This window comes from Triturus cristatus, chromosome 1_2 (genome assembly GCF_964204655.1).
Source record: "Triturus cristatus chromosome 1_2, aTriCri1.1, whole genome shotgun sequence".
Lineage (NCBI taxonomy): Eukaryota > Metazoa > Chordata > Amphibia > Caudata > Salamandridae > Triturus > Triturus cristatus.
Window position 1 is genome coordinate 1,127,422,169 of NC_140580.1, and position 21,894 is coordinate 1,127,444,062.

General features: G+C 45.2%; 1 pseudogene; it reads right to left on the bottom strand.

Moving 5' to 3' along the window:
- Positions 1–18,216: 18,216 nt before the first annotated feature.
- On the bottom strand, positions 18,217–18,603 carry LOC146868808 (small ribosomal subunit protein eS27 pseudogene; annotated as a pseudogene).
- Between the last annotated feature and the right edge of the window lie 3,291 nt (positions 18,604–21,894).

Sequence of the window (21,894 nt, forward strand, 5' to 3'; positions counted from 1 at the left end):
GAACCAACCGCCAAATTTTGTGTAATTCTGTTCAACCATTTTTTCTAAATTTCCTATGAGAAGGAACAAGAGAAAATAATGTTTTGGGCAGCCTTTTTATTGACCCTCACTTGACGGATTGACATGAAACTTTCCATAAAATAGTTGGGCTAGATGAACTTTTTTTTTGGAATGTTTCATGAAGATTTGTCAAACAACACCAAAGTTATTAGCTATTACTGTCAGCCCTTTTCCGCTATTGGTCTGTTGTTTTATACACTTTTTTCTTCCACGCTCTACAGCATACAACATGGGTCAATGGCTCCGCCCACTACAGCCATTGGCTAACTTCACTGGAATGGCACCTTGCCATTTCACAAGAGCACATCCTGCAAACATAGTTGCTCACTTCAGTGTTAGGGACTTCTATGTCTGTGTGATTTTGTAACCCAAAAAATATTTTAGCTTTTTTGCAATTTATAATTTTTTTTGTACCAGCAGCTCCCCCAGCGACAAACTTTACACTAAAAATAGAAAAACAAAACTGCTATTGACAAAACCAAAAGGTTGGCAGCCAATACATTTTTGTTTTGATCACTTCTACATTCCAAGGAAGCTATTTGCGGCCTGCAGCGATGATAGGGCTAATTTCCGAACCCCGTCTAAACAAAAATTTGCACAGGGATCGGAGTTATGAGTTGTGTGATAATTATCAATCCCTCACAATATCCCCCTTTAAAATTGCAGCAGATGAACCCTACTAACATGTATAGGGGGTTGAAAGGCCTGAAAAAGAGACACACCATGTGGGATTTGGGGTGTTGAAAATTGATTGTGCATTCAATGCCTCACTTCATAGCTGAAAACTCAGAACAGGTAATATTTACAATATGTGGTAAATGCCTCGTACCATGGTAATGATGTGTACATTGATGGTATATACCCCACCCTGTTGTGACCAACGTGTAATGGGGCCTAAGAGTTGTAAGAGTGAAGGGAGGGTTAAAATATATCCTGGCGTGATGTACTTTTAGTGGGTGGTTGCTGGGCCAGCTCCACAATAATGTATTCTAATGGTCCCTGCACCTCTGAAAAAGATCACCCCTTGATAGTATGTAGCACCAATAATGAATGCAGATGTTCACACAACTGGGCGTCTGTTTGCAGGACTGGCCACTGCAGCCTATTTTAGCAATCCGTCTCTTCTCTACTCTGAGTGCTGTTCCCTCTCAGAGCCGGAGTCAAGGAGTCTGAGTTTCCAGTCCTGCTCCCCCCCCCCCCCCTGTAACCTGGGGCAGCTCCCTTAATTATTTTTTTGCCTCCTTGCACCGAAATGTTAATTGATAAAAAATATTGTTAGAGTGTAGGAGGTTGTGGGGAAGGAGCGCGCTGAAACTGCAATAACATGGAACGTTGTGTCAGTCAGGATTAAATGTCCTTGACAGACAGCGTCGTGGAAAGGGTCCAGCACCTGCTGGAATCCTTAAAAACTTCCCTTTCAGAGTGATTGAAACTTGCAGATGGTTCACAAAACGGTTTTTGTTGAAAATGTGGTCCAGCAGAACGGGTGGAAGGGCCCTTGTATGACCAGAGAAAGCAATCGGTGTGTAGTGTAAAGTTTGGTACCACTGAAAAAAGTACCGGAGTTAATCTACTCGGCCCATTGTTGCCTGGACGAACTAAGTTGTGCTCCAAATATTGGAAGTGACTTTAAAATGCATCGTATCCGTTTGTTCCCAGTCCCCAAAGGTCTGTCAGTGACATCATAAGGAAGGACAATCGCAGTGATGTCGTCAGAGTTTGTGACTTCAAAGACAATAAATGTAATATCTGTAGATCAATGACTTCCAGTTATAGCCTGCCACGGATGGGTGACGCTTTCGAATTCACCAATGTTTAGCACGTGTAACTCTTTAGCGGTGGGCGTAATTTGCGTAATCGCCTGGAATTAAGCAAGGATTCTGCAAGATTATGTGGAATTACAAGAGAAGAATAATTCTGCATTTAGCGCTAATTTCTTAGAGTAAAATGCAACAGCACATGAATAGCAAGTGAAAGCACCCACTCGCTCTCTCTAAATTTGCTTTTGGTAGCTTATTTTACTCTTAATTACGTGGGCGGGCATAATTGCGTTATTATTGATAATTCTGCATCTAAGAATAACATGGAATTACCTAAATTACTCTGATTACTCCGGAGTAGTTGAAATTCCCTCTAGGCCTAGCATTCCTGTGATAATTACTGATGGTCACAACCCATGAGAGGTTTGTGAACCCCAGGCGCCACCCTCCAGTTTCGAGAATCACACAGTGCAGCGTCGCAGCCGCAGCACACAACCAGTTTCACAGTGTCTTCAACATATTTCTGCTCAAACCAAGTCTCCCATGAGAGGAAATGACCAAACAACGTAAGAGTAAAAATAATAGACATTGCATGTGATACACATAGCCAAATAATTAGGGTTTACATGAAATAATGCAAAGGTAAAAAAAAGTCGTGCAGACTTACTCTTGACCTGTTTTTAAGGGTCTTTCTTCTATTTTGAGAAAAATGAAGTCTACCGCAAGTGGTCACTTCTAGGGCCATGGACAGTGACTGAACTGATTTTTGTTTTTATGTTAGTTTTTTGAAGAATAACATCCTACTCCATCTAAAAATAATTTCTGCGGCTCAAAGGCAAAATATTACGGGGCTCATTTATGAGCCCCTGCGTCACTTTTGCGCCGTCGGTGCGTCACTTTTTGTGACGCACCAGTGGCATAAAACATGCGCCATGTTGCGCCATATTTACAAAGTGACGCATCTAGGTAGATGCGTCACTTTGTAAACCCCTGCGCCACATTATACCTGCGCGAGGTATAATGTATGCAAGGGGGACATTTTGACGCAACAAAGGGTCGTAGAAGTGACGCAGTGAAATCTACGAGATTTCACTGCGCCACTTCTAGTGTGCAAATGCGTCAATTTCTTGCGGCTGCCTCACAGCAGGCGTAAGACTGACGCAGGCCCTTTCACATGGGGCTTGCCCCATGTGAAAGGACACATTGCTGGAGTTGCGTCACTTTTGTGACACACTCCAGCGATGCGTCACTTTTGCGCCTACAGATACGTCAGAAATACTGACGTATCTGTGACTCCTTGCGACATGATGCGTCATACTGTAAATATGACGCATCACTGGAGTCGCAGGGAGGGCGCAGTGAAAAGTGGGGCATCACTGTTTTCACTCAGTGATGCGTCACTTTTCATAAATGAGGCCCTACCACTCTATGTAAAGTTGTCAAAGCGCAAAAGCAATCGATGATCCGTCTGGGAAAACTTTCGGGGAGGGGGGGGGGGTGAGGGGTCGATCAGAAAGTGTGTTTCACTTCCATCCCTAAATGTCTCTACAGTGTCTGACAATTCAAACACTCGAAATGCGTTTTTTTCTTGAGATTGTCACAATCAAACTAACTTTTAGTGGAAGGATTCTCGACATTTGTGTTTTTTTACTTTACAAACTTCTTCGAGATCAGGAAGCATATCAAATGTAAAAAAAGTTCACGGAGTTGCAGCGGAAATAAATATTGCAACTTCACCCATTCCCTATTTCAGAGTTTCAATATGGCATCCTTTGCCAAAGACCCATTACCTCCAACATAGATTCAGAAACTTCATCCCTTTTCAAATGCATCACCGGTCCTCTCGTGGCGCCCTTCAAATTACATCTGAGATATAGAGGTCAAAGGTGGCTTCTGTAGCCAGGTTCTTAGATGCAAAGATCAGCAAATGCGCAGGACCCCAGTATCCGACAGCAGCTCTTACCCATCACAAGGTTCCAGAGTAGTTACTTTCTGCAAGAGTAATCAAATGCTGACTTCATCACGCTTGAAACAACATCCTCCCTTAGCGCCTGGAGAGTTGTAGGCACTATACACACCATAGTGTATGGGGAATCAGCTTGACTGCTTGAATTCAGTTGGGCCAGCTCTTGATTGGCTAAACTATTTTGGATGCCTGAAACGGAGCGCGTGTTCTATTGATACAGGCCAACAAGTCTCCAGCTTACTACAGAAAACAAGCATTTGCAATGCAATAGGTCTCGCATTTATAAGAGTTTGAGCTATTGGCATTGTAAAATTACAATGCCTTTTATTTATGTTTTGGTTTTAAAACAAATAAAAGGCATTGTCATTTACAATGTCAGTAGCATAATCTCACATAAAAGCAGTGTGTGGAGTGCAGGAGTGTGCGGCATGCAGCAGTGTGCGGCGTGCAGCAGTGTGCGGCGTGCAGCAGTGTGCGGGTTACAGCAGTGTGTGGCGTGCAGCAGTGTGAGGCGTGCAGCAGTGTGAGGCGTGCAGCAGTGTGTGGCGTGCAGCAGTGTGTGGCATGCAGCAGTGTGCGGCGTGCAGCACTGTGTGGCGTGCAGCAGTGTGAGGCGTGCAGCAGTGTGAGGTGTGTAGCAGTGTGCGGCGTGCAGAAGTGTGTGGCGTGCAGCAGTGTGTGGCGTGCAGCAGTGTGCGGCGTGCAGCAGTGTGTGGCGTGCAGCAGTGTTTCGTGTAGCAGTGTGAGGCATGCAGCACTGTGCGGCGTGCAGCAGTGTGCGGCGTGCAGCAGTGTGCTGCGTGCAGCAGTGTCGTGCAGCATGCAGCAGTGAGTAATGCAGCAGTGTGCAGCAGTGTGTGGCGTGCAGCAGTGTGCAGCGAGCAGCAGTGTGTGCCGTGCAGCAGTGTGTGGCGTGCAGCAGTGTTTCGTGTAGCATTGTGCGGTGTGCAGCAGTGTGTGGCGTGCAGCAGTGTGTGGCGTGTAGCATGCAGCAGTGTGTGGCGTGCAGCAGTGTTTCGTGTAGCAGTGTGCGGTGTGCAGCAGTGTGCGGCGCGCAGCAGTGTGCGGCGTGCAGCAGTGTGCTACGTGCAGCAGTGTGTGGCGTGCAGCTGTGTGTGGCGTGCAGCAGTGTGTGGCGTGCAGCGGCATGCAGCAGTGTGCGGCGTGCAGCAGTGTGCGGCATGCAGCAGTGTGAGGCGTGCAGCAGTGTGAGGCGTGCAGCAGTGTGAGGCGTGCAGCAGTGTGTGGCGTGCAGCAGTGTGTGGCATGCAGCTGTGTGAGGCGTGCAGCAGTGTGAGGCGTGCAGCAGTGTTTCGTGCAGCAGTGTGCGGCATGCAGCAGTGTGCGGCGTCCAGCAGTGTGTAATGCAGCAGTGTGTAATGCAGCAGTGTGCGCAGCAGTGTGTGGCGTGCGGTAGTGTGTGGCATGCAGCAGTGTGCGGCGTGCAGCAGTGTGCGGCGTGCAGCAGTGTGTGGCGTGCAGTAGTGTGTGGCGTGGTTTGTAAACAACAAGAAAAGCGGACATCAAAGGAAGGGGGGGAGGGAACGAGCATATGGGGTGTGAGTTATAACGAAAGTTAATTGTTGTAAGAGAGGATGCAGGAAGTGAGGCCGAGCGCACGCTGGCGAAAGCAGTCTGCTGCTTTCAAGTCCGATGCCAGATGCCAGCTTCGCGCTTGAATGCCTCACATGCACTGGCCATAAACCGCATTCCTAAGGTCTTGTGCCCCTTACTAAATCTCTCTGAAAGCGTGAGGCGGTGCACGCGCAGGAAGTAGCTGGTGGCAAATGGAATGAGCGTGGTTGTGCGCGTAACCGCCACCCGATCCGCCTGGGAAGCCTTTGGGAACATTTTCTGAAGCCCCTACATAAGTCTCGCTGAGCGATCGCTTACGCGATAACCAGGCGAGACCTAAAAAGAGAGACTGGGCCATTTCTCCTGAGCAGCAGCATCCCCCTCACACCCGCCCCTCGGATACCGGCCCTTTGTTTCTAGTGATTTGTCACCTCTAATCTTAGGGGTCAATGGAAGCAAGCAGTTGTTGATTGTCCATTTCACTTGTATAGAGATAGTTTTGTTGGGTTTCTGCTCACCAGTGTTCACCCTTTGGTTGGTATTTTAATGCGGGTTTCTTCCTTCCTTGCCGTTTCATATAAGATGCCCCTACAAACCCCTTCTTGATACCACTGGCGTTTCCCTGGTGATATGGGATTCTAAGGGACCTTGGTCTGAGTTCATAAGCATGCAGCCAGATAAAATTGGGGTGTAAGCAAAGAGGCCTGTTTACCATATATATTGCAATCTCCGCACTTCACACATTAATTTCCTTTACTTCTTATCAGTTTGCCCCGCCCACTTGTTTAATAAAGTATTGGCATGGTTTTAAGTGGGGCGTGGCCAAAGTGATTAAGGGCGCTGCTTAAAAACAGGTGCTTAGCATAGTGTGCCGCCGAACTGGAATTTTGCTGCTTCTGTCATTGCATAACATCCAGATATATAATACAACTAGTAACATCACACCTACAACAAGACAGAACTATTGGCTTTGTCAATGGTTGTTAGTTGCATACATAGGATAAATAAGCAACAACTGCGGCTTCGTGGTATATGAAATCGAATTTGCTTCCTTTCTGAAATGATGAGACTAAGAAAGAACTATAACCAGTCACTTTGAAGTTATAACAAAGGCAGTGATGGTGGCGCTGTTGCAGAGTTAAGTGTTTTGTTCACCTTAAGGGTGAAGGCATAAATGGAGAGCCCGGCAGCAACCCCACTCGGCACCTGCGTTTTAGAACTGCCGATGCTGAGCACCGGCAGGACCCGGGCCACTTGAAGCCCTGATTATAGGGCACTGCAAATCACAGAGTTGACTTCGGTCTTCTCATATTGTTCCTTTCTGCTGATGTGCAGTATTCTTGTCAAAGGCCAGACATACATCATCGTTTGACGCCTGACAGAGATGCACCTGGACCAGCTAGCCCTTACATTGGTCATCTGCTCGGCTGCAACTCACTGTGCCTTACACAGCAAAACAATACTCAAAAATGGAGAAACAAGCGTTCACAAAAAAAATGCACGAATTATTCAATATTTTACTTAATTCAGAAAAAATAAACTTATTGGAACAGTCAGAGCTTTTCTAAATTCAAACAAGGCCACTTATCACCCATACCATAATCTGTTTGAGGCGCTCGCACTGCTCCCATGAATCACTCTGAGGAGACTAACTTAATTTTTATCTTCCAATTTCAAATTCCTTCACTTTACAGAACGTGTTAAGAATGTCAATTTTACATTTCTCTTCTTTATTTATATACAGATTATTAACTTTATTAATCTTTTAATATTATTTAATTTTCTAAGCTGCCAGGGACCTCCTGAGTAGGCTTCATGGGCAACTATCGGTGTGCCATCCTTACATCTGTAGGCACAGCAGCAAAGTTCACTCTTTAAATGTGGGCAGCACCACTTAACAAGACATTTTATAGTTTCCACATTAAACATACAAAGGTGTCATGCGCATACATGAGAGCAATCATTGGACCTGAGCCACAGGGATATTTGCACACATAGCTTTATGTGTCTGGGGTTTCTCGCTCACTGCAGTTGTCAAGGTGAGGTATCATTGGGTCCTGTGATGCTTTGTGGTGGCATTAAGCAACAGTTAGTGTGTGGTCCAAGTTAGAGTGTGTGAGATAGAGGATCGCACCGCGGTGAAGGAGCCGTGCGACCATTCCCTCTCACGTACCTCATTCTGGTGAAGAGTTGTCCATTGTACAGCTCATTGTCTTGGATTGTGTTGTTATTAGGCCTACCACTGTCAGACATGTAGCTTTTGTGCTGTGCTGTGTGCACCATGGTGGCCCTTGCAAACTTGACTCCCTGAGGAATGACTGTGAGGGATGGCTGTGAGGCGTGTGTACATTTGAATACTTCGTTAAATGCACGAAGAAGCAAAAATGTAGCTGTTGTGCTGTGTGTGTGATGGCGGCCATGTCCTGACCATGCTCTGGTGGCTCTTTGAGTGATGGTTGTGTGAAGCATGAGATGACCTCCATTTGATGACTTCTTTAAAAGTCACATGCACAGAAGAGGCAGCTTTGTCCTGGTTTGTGAAGCATCATCTCCAACGTTTACCATAATGTCGCCTTCTGCATCTTGCATCAGAGCCTTCTCCATGCGCTGCTAGAACCTGCCTCGCAAGTATGTGAGGCAGATCCTGGTAGAAACAAGCAGGGAGACTCCCCCATACCTGCCTGCAGTGCCGAGCCTCTGCTCTGAAGACCATGAGAAATATCTGAGCAGCAAAAATCAAAAGCACAGAAATCTGTTTTACAAACATATAAACACTGGTAAACAAGCCAGACAGGCTTTCTTTCAGAAACATTTGAGCAACATTAATCCTTCAGGATGATTTTAGGAGCCAAGAGGCAGAGTGCAGAATGAAAACATGATTTTCAATATACATCTAATTATAGGAGACCTTTCCTGACCTCGCCAAGGGCGACCAGCCTTCCTGGATAAGGGTTTTCAGAAGTTTAAAAACATCTGAGCACTGAATTGCATGGGGGAGGTGCTGTTATTGAGCAAAAGGGCCAAGGAGGCGACTAAAGACAGCAAAGGTGCAAACACTGGCACAAAACCCAGAGCTTCACATCTGCAATGGTGCCGATTTTGGCCACAGCTGTTACTACTGCCTTGCCCCTCACTACTGCTGGAAATGCACTTTTTACGCCAGGTTCCAAGGTCGTAAAGCAGGAGAGGATGAAGCCTAACTGCTAGGGTGGGCGGCCTCTAATTTGGAGAACCAGGGGGCGTATTATCAAGACAGGCGATAAAATTAACGCCGCTTTAGCGGCAGAAAACGGCCGCTAAAGCGGCGTTAATGGGCTCAATAATATGCTCTATGGAATTCCAATTGAAGCGGTATACAACCTTTACAACGCAACTTTTACAACGCACTACACTTACAACGCATTTTTTACAACGCAACATCCACTACAACGCATTCAATTACAACGCAGGACACTACAACGCATTTTTAAAAACTACCTTTACAACGCATTCCATTACAACGCATACTACCTTTACAACGCATACCATTACAACGCATAATATTACATTAAAACCCATACACTATCCAACACTTACCCTACTGTTGCACCCCCTGGAGTTAGAATAGTAATTTTTACCCCTATACTATCCAACACTTGCCCTACTGTTGCACCCCCTGGAGTTAGAATAGTAATTTTTACCCCTATACTATCCAACACTTGCCCTACTGTTGCACCCCCTGGAGTTAGAATAGTAATTTTTACCCCTATACTATCCAACACTTGCCCTACTGTTTCACCCCCTGGAGTTAGAATAGTAATTTTACCCCTATACTATCCAACACTTGCCCTACTGTTGCACCCCCTGGAGTTAGAATAGTATTTTTTACCCCTATACTATCCAACACTTGCCCTACTGTTGCACCCCCTGGAGTTAGAATAGTAATTCTTACCCCTATACTATCCAACACTTACCCTACTGTTGCACCCCCTGGAGTTAGAATAGTAATTTTTACCCCTATACTATCCAACACTTGCCCTACTGTTGCACCCCCTGGAGTTAGAATAGTAATTTTTACCCCTATACTATCCAACACTTGCCCTACTGTTGCACCCCCTGGAGTTAGAATAGTAATTTTTACCCCTATACTATCCAACACTTGCCCTACTGTTGCGCCCCCTGGAGTTAGAATAGTAATTTTTACCCCTATACTATCCAACACTTGCCCTACTGTTGCACCCCCTGGAGTTAGAATAGTATTTTTTACCCCTATACTATCCAACACTTGCCCTACTGTTGCACCCCCTGGAGTTAGAATAGTAATTTTTACCCCTATACTATCCAACACTTGCCCTACTGTTGCACCCCCTGGAGTTAGAATAGTAATTTTTACCCCTATACTATCCAACACTTACCCTACTGTTGCACCCCCTGGAGTAAGAATAGTAATTTTTACCCCTATACTATCCAATACTTACCTTAAATGCAATGTAATATTATGCGTTGTAATGGTATGCGTTGTAAAGGTAGTATGCGTTGTAATGGAATGCGTTGTAAAGGTAGTTTTTAAAAATGTGTTGTAGTGTCCTGCGTTGTAATGGAATGCGTTGTAGTGGATGTTGCGTTGTAAAAAATGCGTTGTAAGTGCCTGCGTTGTAAAAGTGTGCGTTGTAACGACATACATCCAATTGAAGCCCATGTTAGATGTGAAGGACATCTAACATGGGCTTCAATTGGAATTCCATGGAGCAGATTATCAAGCCCATTATCGCCGCTTTAGCGGCAGTTTTCTGCCGCTAAAGCGGCGATAATTTTATCGACTGTCTTGATAATATGCCCCTTAGTTTGAGTCTCGGCAACGACGCTGAACATCCTGTGATTCTGGGCAAATCACTTAGGGGCATATTATCAAGCATGGAGTTAAAATTATCGCCACTTTAGCGGCGATAATGGGCTTGATAATATGCCGCAGAGAATTCCCATAGAAGCCCATGTTGACACCAGAACATGGGCTTCTATGGGAATTCTCAAGGGCATATTATGAAGCCCATTATCGCTGCTTTAGCTGCAGTTTTCTGCCGCTAAAGCAGCGATAATTTTAACTCTGTTTCTTGATAATATGCCCTAAATCTCCCCGTGCCTAACAAAAATGAGTGTGTCCGTTTGTGGTGCTCATGTAAAGCACTCTGATACCCGGCACCTTCAGGTCAAGTTCGCGCGATATAAAACTCCGAAGAAAAAAAAAAGCAGCCACAGAAAGGTAACAGAGCTCCTAGAGTTCAGTTTACTTTCTGTCCTTTACAAAAATATCACACTGTTGAAGTTAATATTCGAAAATCTTCACCCAATCCTTTCTTTTTTTGTAAACGATATTTAGGACATAATATTTATTCTGTCAATATTTTTGTCTAAGATATTCTGATCCATAACCATCACAGACCCCTTCCTGGTAAACAGATATTCGGCATTAATAGTCCTTCTCAAAGATAAGATAGATACATTCTTTATTGTGAGAATATTTAAAACCATTACAGGAAAAGCCATAGATGCATTTTTACATATCAACAATATAACAGAGCTTGCAAAGGCCTGAAGGGGCAGAGCACTTGAGCAAATTGAAAGTCGCTAAAATTTAGAAAACGTGATAAAAAAAGGTTGTGGTGCCTTTTAAAAGTGCATGAATGTAATGTGCAGCCGCGGCCCGTGGAGGGTGTTCCGTGGGGCGGAAAGGCGGTGCGGGGGAGGGGCAGGGTGGGGGTACTAAAAACCGGAATATGGATAATTGGAGGTAAGTAAGCAATTAAATAAATAAAACGAATTTCGTAGCGCGCGTTGCGATGTAGGGCGCGCTACGAAATTCGTTTTATTTATTTAATTGTTTACTTACCCCCAATTATCCATATTCCGGTTTTTAGTATCCCCCGCCCTGCCCCTCCCCCACCTCGCCTTTCCACCTCACGGGCAGCGGCTGCTAAAGTGCAATGTTTACCCTAAATGGATGGTTCCAGGACTGGCCCCACAGCCACACACAGTACAACTTGACAGAGCATTAAAAGATGTTGGTGTCTTTGGCAGTCTATTGGGGCTTGGCATCAGGTACACATGTTGGTGATGCCACAACTGCGCTCAGGAACTTCAGGAATCCAGCTGGCAACTGTGAGGACTCACTTTTCAGGCATGCGTTGACGGTTGCACAACAAGTTCTAGTGTTTAGGGCACGCCATATTGGGCACAGCCAGAATATCCTAAAATGGAGCAGCTTTTCACAGATGCAAAGGGTATGGACGAATGATTCTTTCTGCTAAGCACAGAAGCTGCAACTTCTGTCACACTCATCAAAGGTTCTTCAGCCATACCAATATATGTTTAATGGAAATAAGTTAAATCGCAGTCTCACTAGCTCCTGCTTTAGAGCTAGGCTACAAGGCGGGGAAAGATAAATCAGCAGGGCCCTTGGTTCGAACAGTAATGATGCCCAGCTGCCATTGGCCAATATCCTAATGGTCAGGGCGTCCTGTTCCCTGAGACTGCTCTTGCTTGCTTGGTTATTAGTCTAAAGACTGTTGGCACTGGGAGGCCACTAGACCACATCTCTTGAACCTGTAGTGTATGAAATGCTTGTGCCAGTTGGTCAGGGGATTTATTATTTCCCAAATTATGCTTTTTAGCATGTTTTCTTTTGCTTGTTTGGCTCTCATGCAGTATGTAAAAGATTTGGCTTTGGTTGTCCAGCGCTGCGAGACTAAGCAGAACTTCTCTCGAATTTAGGAATGTGCTAGGCAGTTGGGAAGGGAAAAGACTCTTCGATAGCAGATGGATTGGGCACAATCTAGCCAGTTTGCCATTCTTTCACTATAGGTGATTGCACCGTGCGTTCTTGTTGGAAGGAATTGGCAGCCCATCACCTTTGGCAGTGGCCTTAAGTCAGGATTCACCAATTACGTCTGTAATTTGTAGAAGGCCCATTTCAGTGAGTTAGCGACTGCCTGTTGCGCACGGCTGTGGGATGAAAAGCAGCCCCTGCGGTCCAGCATACTCCCAGATATGAATATGCTTCCACAACTTCAACAGGACTGCCCTCAATGCACCAGGTTCCACTTTTTTTTAAATTTAGATGAAATTATCAGGGCTTTTGTCCTTGTTACATTTATCTCCAGGCTGTTAATCTGGCAGTCGGCTGCTAGTGCGTAGAGGAGTCACTCCAGCCTCATAGGCATCACGTCGAGGAGAACAATATTGTCTGCATATTGTAATGGTTGCATTCTGGTGCCCGCCATTTTTGGTGGAAAGGCCCTCGCCATATCTAGGTGGGTTGGCAGGTCAACCAGGTACAGGTTAAACAATAGAGGTGCCAATATACATCTCTGTTTTAAGCCTTTGTCTGTCTTAATCTTTGCCCTGGTGGCCCATCCAGCTCTGACTATTATTTTGACCAACATATCTGCATAAAGCACAGTGGTGGCTTTTAATAAATTAGCAGGAATTCCCCAGGCATTCAGTTTTGACCAAAGCCTCAATCCTAAAATGCTATCAAAAGTGGTTTGAGAGTCTGTAAAACCAGCATACAGGGCCATCCCCTTTGCTGCCATGGTTGCTTCGCTCAAGTGGGACAGGCAGATCAGATTGTCATCCAGTTGACATCTCCTTTGGAAACCTGTTTAGATGATTGGAATTAAGTTGCTGCCTTCTGCTCAGGCTTGGAGCTCCATGTTTAGGATGCTGGCAAACGACTTCCCTTCTGTGTCCAGGAGCGCAATTAACCTGTAGTTCTCGGGGGATGACCGGGAGCCCTTTTTGTGTATCAGAACCAGTAACGAGCCCGTCCATGTCTATGGGATAGCTGGCCCCAATAGCTATTGCTGAAATGGGGAGGCCATAACCGAGGCCCATCTGGTTGGGGCCCATTTCTATACTGCTACTGGGATGCCACTTGGGCCTGGGGAGCCACTTGGACGCATTGCTTTGATCGCCTTGGATACTTGGGCTTATTGTTGTCAGGTCGCTGGTCAATGGGCTTAATGATCCTAGGAGCAGGTTGAAGTTCTTGCCAAGAGCCTTGCTTTCATTGTTGTTTTCATTTTTGTCCTTCCCTGTATAGGCTTGTGACATACGATTCCCAATCGGTGGGAGCAGCATTGCCACCTGTCGCCTGAGGCTTTGGAGTGAGACTTTTATTGACCCACCTCCAAAATTTGCTCTGGTCCTTTGATTTTATTATCATAAATTATTCTGGCTTCCTCCTCTTTTCTTTGGATATCGAGGGCTTTTCTATAATTTTTTCTTATGGTGGTGCTCTGAAATCGTACCCATTTGTTCTCTCCCTTGCTGTTTCTGGGGGTCTTCAGGACTTTGTTTAGTTGTTCTTTTAAGGTGCTGGTTTTGTATTTGCTAGTTGTTGAGGGCATGAGCTGAAATGATTTCATGTTGCTGGCATTCCTTCTAGTAATACTGTCTGTCTCCTTAGTAGAGAGGTCCATTGCCTGCAGTCAGGATCCCCTCTAGGAAGTCATCCACATGCATGCCCTTCTTTGTGGTCCATGTCCCACCTTACCCTATTGATGGGTACAAGTTCATCTTGCTTGCCGATGAGGACCGCTTTAGGGTGGCAGGGGTGCAATACTGCAACTCCAGAGCTAAGGATAGCATGATCGCTGGCCATGGTCATGGAGACTTCCATTTGCCTATGCTTTGGAAGTGAGCCAGAGACCGCCACATGTAATCTTGGGTGGCCTTCCTAAAAGAAGAGGTTTGTGTGTAGGCCACTGGAGTGTCGGTGCTACTCTACCGTTTATAATGCGGAGTCCCAGTTGGCTTAGTTGCACGCGACTGCTTTGCCTTGCTTATCGCCTCTTTGGTACGGTGCATTGATTGGCTGAATATCCCAAATCTCATCGTGGAAATCTATCAGGCTGTTCAAATCATCTCACCCCAAATCATCTCACCCCTCCACCAGACTTTCCTTTCTATGGGGTGGGGTGCACGAGCACACAGAAACAAAGGCCACAAAGTGCCAGGTGCCGGGCTACGTTAGCATTGCTTGCTGTCCTACCCTGGCCCCTTAGGTTGAGTGGACAGGCCTCCAAAATGACCTCAGGATGAGGATGAGGAGGAGGTGTAGGTGGAGGGGAGGGTCTAAGCCAGATAAGACCAAGGGGCAACCAGAGAGAAGAGGGAGGGCCGGAGAGGCTCGTGGGGGCGCTAGGCCACAAGCCGCACTGAGTCCTAGCTTGGCCGCCTCTGCTGCACTCGTGCTTACATCTGGCCCCCGCTACAGCACTCGTTCCATATGACTCTATGTCCTATGTACTGTGTGCTCTGTATCCCCCTCACCTCTCTTTATTGCTGTTGCAGTGCTAATGCTGTGATTTCTGGCTCCGCCCTCTGCCCTTTTGCGATCCTTGTTATCTCGGGGTCATCGTCAGTGCCTGGCCAGGCTTGGGAGAACCAGAGTGGAGATGTAGACCAGAGGGGAACAGTTTTTGTTTCTTCAAAAGCCAGATCTCAAAGTGTGATTTTGCTTTTGAAAAAAAAAAGATTATGTGGGGGCATTTAAACATGTTTACTGTCCCTTATTGCCAGTTTGTTTCACAGCAGTAATGCATTGTAAAACCTTGGTTATGACCACCCACTCTAAAGCGGGTGGGTAGCCATATAGGCCAAACCGCGGACGGCTCTTACTCTGTAAGGCTGTGGGAGGAGTATGTCAGTGACGGAATCAACATAGGCTCCATTGCTGACGTACTTAAAGTCTTCCTGGCTGTTGATCAGGTCGACGGACCTTCATCCTAACTGAGAGGGACCTCTGTTGCCTTTGTGACGGGGGATCTTCTCCGTCAAGCTCTAAATCAGCCCCATAGTTGCAGATGCAAACGCAATCTTTCAAAAGATCTGCGGATCTCTTCCTCCAGTGTCTGCTGCTGTTGCTGTGGCTGTGATGGTGTTTTGTATGTGTGATCATTCCCCTCTTAAAGGAAGCCACTGTGCTGTGGGAAAGAGTTGTTCGTTAGTCTCTTTCATAGCGCGTGTCCTGTTATCACCATAAGCGTTTGCAATCCATTGTCATCAACCTATGTCCTGCAGCATTTTAAGTCACTTTATTCAGTGACTTCTGTTTGCAACAGTTTTATAAATCACTCCCTCTGAATAGTTCCTATAATTTGAAACTTAATTTAATCGATGTTGTGTCTTCCTTTAACTAAATGTAAAGCTACCATGGACTTTGGAATATGTAACCAAATGTTGCTTTTGTATTCTGGTCAACAGTTTTTATCCTTTCTAATAGTCTTTTCTCTATACCCTTGTGCAAAGAGATATTGATATAGTATATACAGAATTCTTCGCATGCATTTGCAGTGTTGTTGTGTCATTAGATGATGTAAGGTGAGGGTAGATTCCTATGTATGATCACCCCCATTATTTTGGACTGATGCTGCTGTTTTTTGACTCTGTGCAGTGGGACTCTGCTAACCAGGCCAAGTGTGTATTCTCTAACCCTCAAACATGTTGAAAGTGGCTATACTTCTCATTTGCATATCTAACTTACCTCTAAGTCTGTAGCATATGGCACAGTGTGCACTGGGCCTGTAGGTTAAATGTCACTAGAGAGCTGCAGCACCCTTTGTGCCACCCACTACAGTGACAGTGTAAACCTGACTGCAGGACTACCACTATAGCCTGACCGTGCAGTTTTAAAACTGCAAACTCTATGTGTCAAAAGACAAGGTATAGAAGGTATCCGACGACATGCAGCTCTGTTCAGCTACAGCTTGCAGCCTTGCCCCGATGGACAAATCCGAGCTGCAAAAAAAGAGACTAAGTGCAAGAGGAGAAATCTTCACTGGGCAATGGCACCAAAAGTATCTGGCCAGCGAGGGACCTTTTTTTGGGGGTCAAATTTGAACTTCTCCCACTTGCAGCTTTCCTGCCAAAAGTCAGTGGCTTCACTGGGACCTCATCTGATGGCTATCTGAGCCTTTCTTGGCCACAGCCTCCTTCCCTGCTCTGTTGACTTCCATTTCAGAGACTAAGTCAGAAGGTAAAACTTTCGATCGCCAAAAACTTGATTCCTGTATCTCACCTGCGCTCCATCAGTGTCGGCCTACACTCACTCCTAGAGCCCAGTCAAGTGCCACTAAAATGACCGTGGTTGGCACTTAATGCTTTTTGGCGCTATTTTTATTTAAACCTTTAAAAATTCATATCCTTGTTACCATTATTGGATTTTTGTCATTTTGGTGTCATTTAGGTAATTAAATTATTCTCTAGTTGTACATATCAGAGAAGGATTTATATTGCGTTGTGTTTTCAACTTTTCAACTGTTTTGGTGCACATTTTCTTTTGTTAAGCCTATCTGCTCTGTGGCATTGCACGAGGGCTTGAGATCCGGTATAAAATACCGCAACCATTACTGGACTTTACAAGATAGTGTCATTACTAATTATGGAGTGCCATCCACCCCAACTAATAATCCAGTTTTGTCCCTTGAGGTATCGCCTTTTTAATGGTAAAGCAAGGGATACAATTCAAACTGAGAAAGAGACTTTTTGTTCTGTATATTAATTTTGCATTCCACTTTCACATCCATCTTCAAATACACCTGTTTATTACATCAACTTCAGATGTCATGCATCAGGCCTGTTAAGTGTACCTTTATCGTGTATGTCCTAAATGAATATCTTAGACCACTCCAACTCTAGGTGAAGGAGTTAATGCTGAGTTTCTAAGTAGCCAGTTTGTCCCTGATGACTGACCCTTGGCTGATAAACAGTCGCAAAACCCCACGTTTTCTGCTGCCAAGCCTCGGTTTAAAATTTGTGAAACACAAGAAAAGCTGGAACAAGTAACTTATGGATGCTTTCGACTCACCTCTCCATTATTATGCAACGTCTTGCATTGTCTAGTTTTTCTCCCCGTTCAGTGACCCAGTCCAAACAGGCAGTTGTCATAGTTGTTTATAGTGAACCCCTTTTTTGAATTTCAATTTGACATTTTGAAATGGAGTGCTGCAATACTTGTGAATGTTCTTTTCTACACTCAGCCCCTCATTGCCATTTGCTGTTGTCTAGGGGTAATTAAACACGCAGTGATACCATGACCAGTATTACCTGTGCCAGTGTTATTGGTAATAAGCATTACCAGAAGATTAGGACTGGGCAGTATTATAATTGTAACGGGGAGATCCTGCCAAATTCCACCAATCGGCGTGTGGTGGAATTATTCTGCTGTTTGCGCCTCACACGAACAACGCAGGCTCCACAATGTGCGCTTGCAAGTGCAAACTAGATTTGCCAGCTCCTGATGAGATTTCCCATTGCCAGAGAGCCTTCCGGTACCATTTTATAACGCTGGCAGGCGTGAGCGGTCATAGAGGGCTGCCGTTCGAGTAGATTTGCTGCCGCTTGCGTAGATTTTCCACTCGACGGGCTGCAAGATCAACTGGAATGGCTGCGATCTTGCACAGCGCATGGTGGCGTTCAAGTTGAATTTCAGCGCTGCTTGCGCTAACAGCGCTAAATTGCAGCACAAGCAGTGCAAGCAGCATATTTTCTGTCCATTGGTGAAATTCCGCTGAATCTCATGTCGTTTTTCTGTAACTCCGCTGAACTCTGTGCAGTGAAACTTCACGAGTGCCACCCGCCGTTACAGAAGATTTAGAAGTTGATACTCTGTAGGACCATATGGAATAGGCCTCTGATGAACACATAATAGCGAGTCTTTTGCTGGTGACAAAATCCTCTGAATTATATTACCTCAGAAAAAAATATTTTATTACAACTTGTAGTAATATCCAAATTTATTGAGTCAGGTGGATAAGGCTACAGCTACAGTGTATGAGAGCCCAATATTTCCATCCAACATTCAGATTTTATTGTCCCTTCTCCATATTGTTTGCACTTGTCCACCATGGCTCAACGCTCTGCTCCTGAACTGACGTTCTGTGCCACATACTGTGCAGGTAGTCCTACCCATCGTCACTCAGCATGCAAATGGCACTTAGTGCTGTTTCCGTGTGAAGGAGCAACCTTCCGTGAGCCTCGCCGTCCCCCCTGTGGGCTGACAAAGAACCGTAGAACAGCCCACACACGGGACCACCGTTTGTGCATGACTAAATACAGTGGTGATTTTGTAGCAACCTGGACACTTCACGTCCATGAAGTAAGAGTTTGGACTCTGAACCAGACGCTTCTTCTTGTGTTTCCTCTTCTCCTCCTCGGGAGACGGATGCAACAGATCTTTTGCGAGAGGCATGTTTGCGCAGACACGGCCGCTGCTAGAAAGGAGCAATATCATGAGACTACTTCTGAACAAAATTGTTTTTTTGCCCAACTCATGAAGTCGGCCTTTGAATGTTAATCATTATTCTACAAAACCATTTGCAAGGAAGCTTTTTTACAAATGCACAAAGAACCCTTAAAATTAAAAAACCTGACACTCCCATGTCTGATGATATTTTTAGGAGGTAAAACATATTGGTCATTGAAATCTTGATTACATTAATGAAAAAGAAAACACACCACCCCCTCAACCTTGATAAAATGAACACTATGGCCTGGTGATTTATGTCACCTTTGGCCTGTGTCACGCATATGTCATGAAAAGCAATCTTAAGGATATATCATCTTGAAAAAGTTAGACTCACAGAAGTCAAATTTCTTTTTTAAATAAAAAAAACATTGTTACAATTCTTAAATTATTAGAAATTGTAAGATAAACCTGTGACAATGAACTCTCAGCCCCTTATGCTCATATGTCCGATGCCATATATTACAATGGACCCTCAAGCCCTCATTCAGAGACCACTGGTCTCATACAATGTATTGGACTCTCAACAAATCTTTCACATATCACTTAGTTCTCATGCACATAAGCGGAATCTCGCTCACTCTTTCGCACATGACTGGTCTCATACACTGATGGAATCTCAATTATTGAGACACATAGTACTGTTTGAAATTGCATTTGTCCGGTCACTTATTACTATCCTCATGCACTTCATTGGAGGCTCACTCGTTCATTAGATGGTCTTGGTGTCACGCTCGCCTATGAAATCACAAGTTTTCTACTCTTGGCTTTATACACTGCATTAGATTGTTACTTATTTCCGCATTACTGGTCTCACACACCTCGCTGGAGGTTCGATCATTGCCTGAATATCTGCCCATAGCCTTTAATGAAGTCTCAGTCATTGCACACTGCTGACATTCCACCCTACGATGAAGTAAATAATTCTCACAATACCAGTCTCCCACATTTCAGTGTTTTTAAGCTGTTATCAAAGTCACTAGCTCCACCCCTTAGCGGAGTTTCATTCATTGCACCTGACTGGTCTCCGAATCTTCAGGGGCATCGCACACACATTTTCTGCAGATACGTTAATTCCCAAAGCATCCGAAAAGTGATTGATAGAAATCATGAATTAATCTCAGCCACTGGTAATTACTCGGGCCGCATCTTGATCCTATCTATTTTGCACACCATGCCACCTAAGTTTGGACCCAGCTATATGCAAATCAGTCCTGACCCTAATCCAATAGGAACAGTCCAGTCTTAACTGGCCAACTAGGTTCTCCCTGAACTGGAACACAACAATCCAGCACCAGTTTCGCCATTTTTATGGGCTCATCAGCCAGGTATAACTTGGTTCCAGTGGCACAGTGTGCACACAACCCACAACTGGGCATACCCATCCCACTTAGGGCATCATACTAAAGTATAGAAAAATGATGAATGGAATGCTTAAATTAATCTCAGCCACTGGTAATTACTCAGACTGCACCCCAATCTATTGTTATTCTGCACATCATGCCACCTTTGTTTGGACCAAGTTATCTGCAAATCAGTCTTTACCCTGCTGCAATAGGAACAGATCAGGCTGAACTGCCAAGCCAGGTCCTCCCTGAACTGGAAAACAGACAACCCAGGCCTTGTTTCGCCTTTGTTATTGGCTCATCAGCCGGTTATAGCTTCGTTCCAGCGACACAGTATGCACGGGACCCATAGCTGTGCATACCCATCCCACTTAGTGCGACATATTAAAGTATACAAAAAGTGGTGGATGGAAAGCTTGAATTAATCGCAGCCACTGGTAATTACTTGGGCCGCATCCCAATCTATTGTTATTTTGCACACCATGTCACCCAAGTTTGTAACCAGCTAGGTGCACATCAGTCTTGAACCTGCTCCAACAGGGACAATCCAGCCCGAAATGTCAAGCCAGGTTCTCCCTGAAACAGAACACAAGCAACCCAGGACCTGTTTCGCCCTTGTTATGGGCTCATCAGCCAGGTATAGCTTGGTTCCAGTGATACAGTGTGCACGAATGTCTGGGTATACCCGTCCCACTTAGAACGGCATACTAAAGCACACAAAAAGTGATTGACATTTCTTGGACCTTCTTGGGCGCATACACTTGGAGTCTCACTCATTCCGCTTAATTGCACGTTCGCCCCGGTCATTCATTCCTTATCAGTGGTTTCTTACAGCTAGGAAGTTTCACTCATTCCTCATCTTTACACATGCATTTCGATTGAGTCTTTCTCATCATCTTTTGTGGTTGCATACATCGCTGTGGATTTTTACCATTTCATGTCATGCACAGTACACTTTAGTAGAGTACCATTCTTCCTCCTCAATGCCCATTCACTTTGACGCAGTGTCTCATTCTTTTTTACTAGTCTCAGACAGTTCAGTGGAGTCTCACTCATTCTTCATCTTGGTCCCATGAACTTCACTGGAGTCTCACTCATTCTTCATTATGGCCCCATGAACCTCAGTAGAGTCTCACTTATTCTTCAGGATGGTCCATACACTTTAGTTGAGTCTCACTCATCCTTTAACATGGGCCTAAGAACTTCAGTGGTGTCTCCCTCATTCTTCAAGACTGCCCAAATACTTAAGTTGAGTCTCACTTGTTCTTCACTTTGGCCCGTGCACTTCAATGGTGTTTTACTCATTCTCCATCATTGCCCATACACTTGGATAGAATGCCCCTCATTCCCTTTTATAGCTGCGCACACTTCAGTGGAGTCTCACTCCTTGACTCCATACACTTCAATGGAGTGTCGCTCATTCCTCACCATGGCTCTATTCACTTCAGTGACGTCTGGCTCATTCCTCACCTTGGCTCAATACGCTTCAGTGAAGTCTTGCTCATTCCTCACCTTGACTCCATACACTTCAGTGGAGTCTCACTCCTTTCACTCCTTGACTCCATACACTTCAGTGGAGTCTCCCTCATTCCTCACATTGGCTCTATTCACTTCAGTGACGTCTGGCTCATTCCTCACCTTTGCTCAATACGCTTCAGTGAAGTCTTGCTCATTCCTCACCTTGACTCCATACACTTCAGTGGAGTCTCACTCCTTTCACTCCTTGACTCCATACACTTCAGTGGAGTCTCCCTCATTCCTCACATTGGCTCTATTCACTTCAGTGACGTCTGGCTCATTCCTCACCTTGACTACACACACTTCAGTGGAGTCTCGCTCATTCCTCACCATGGCTCTATACACTTCAGTGAAGTCTCACTCATTCCTCACCTTGACCTCATACAC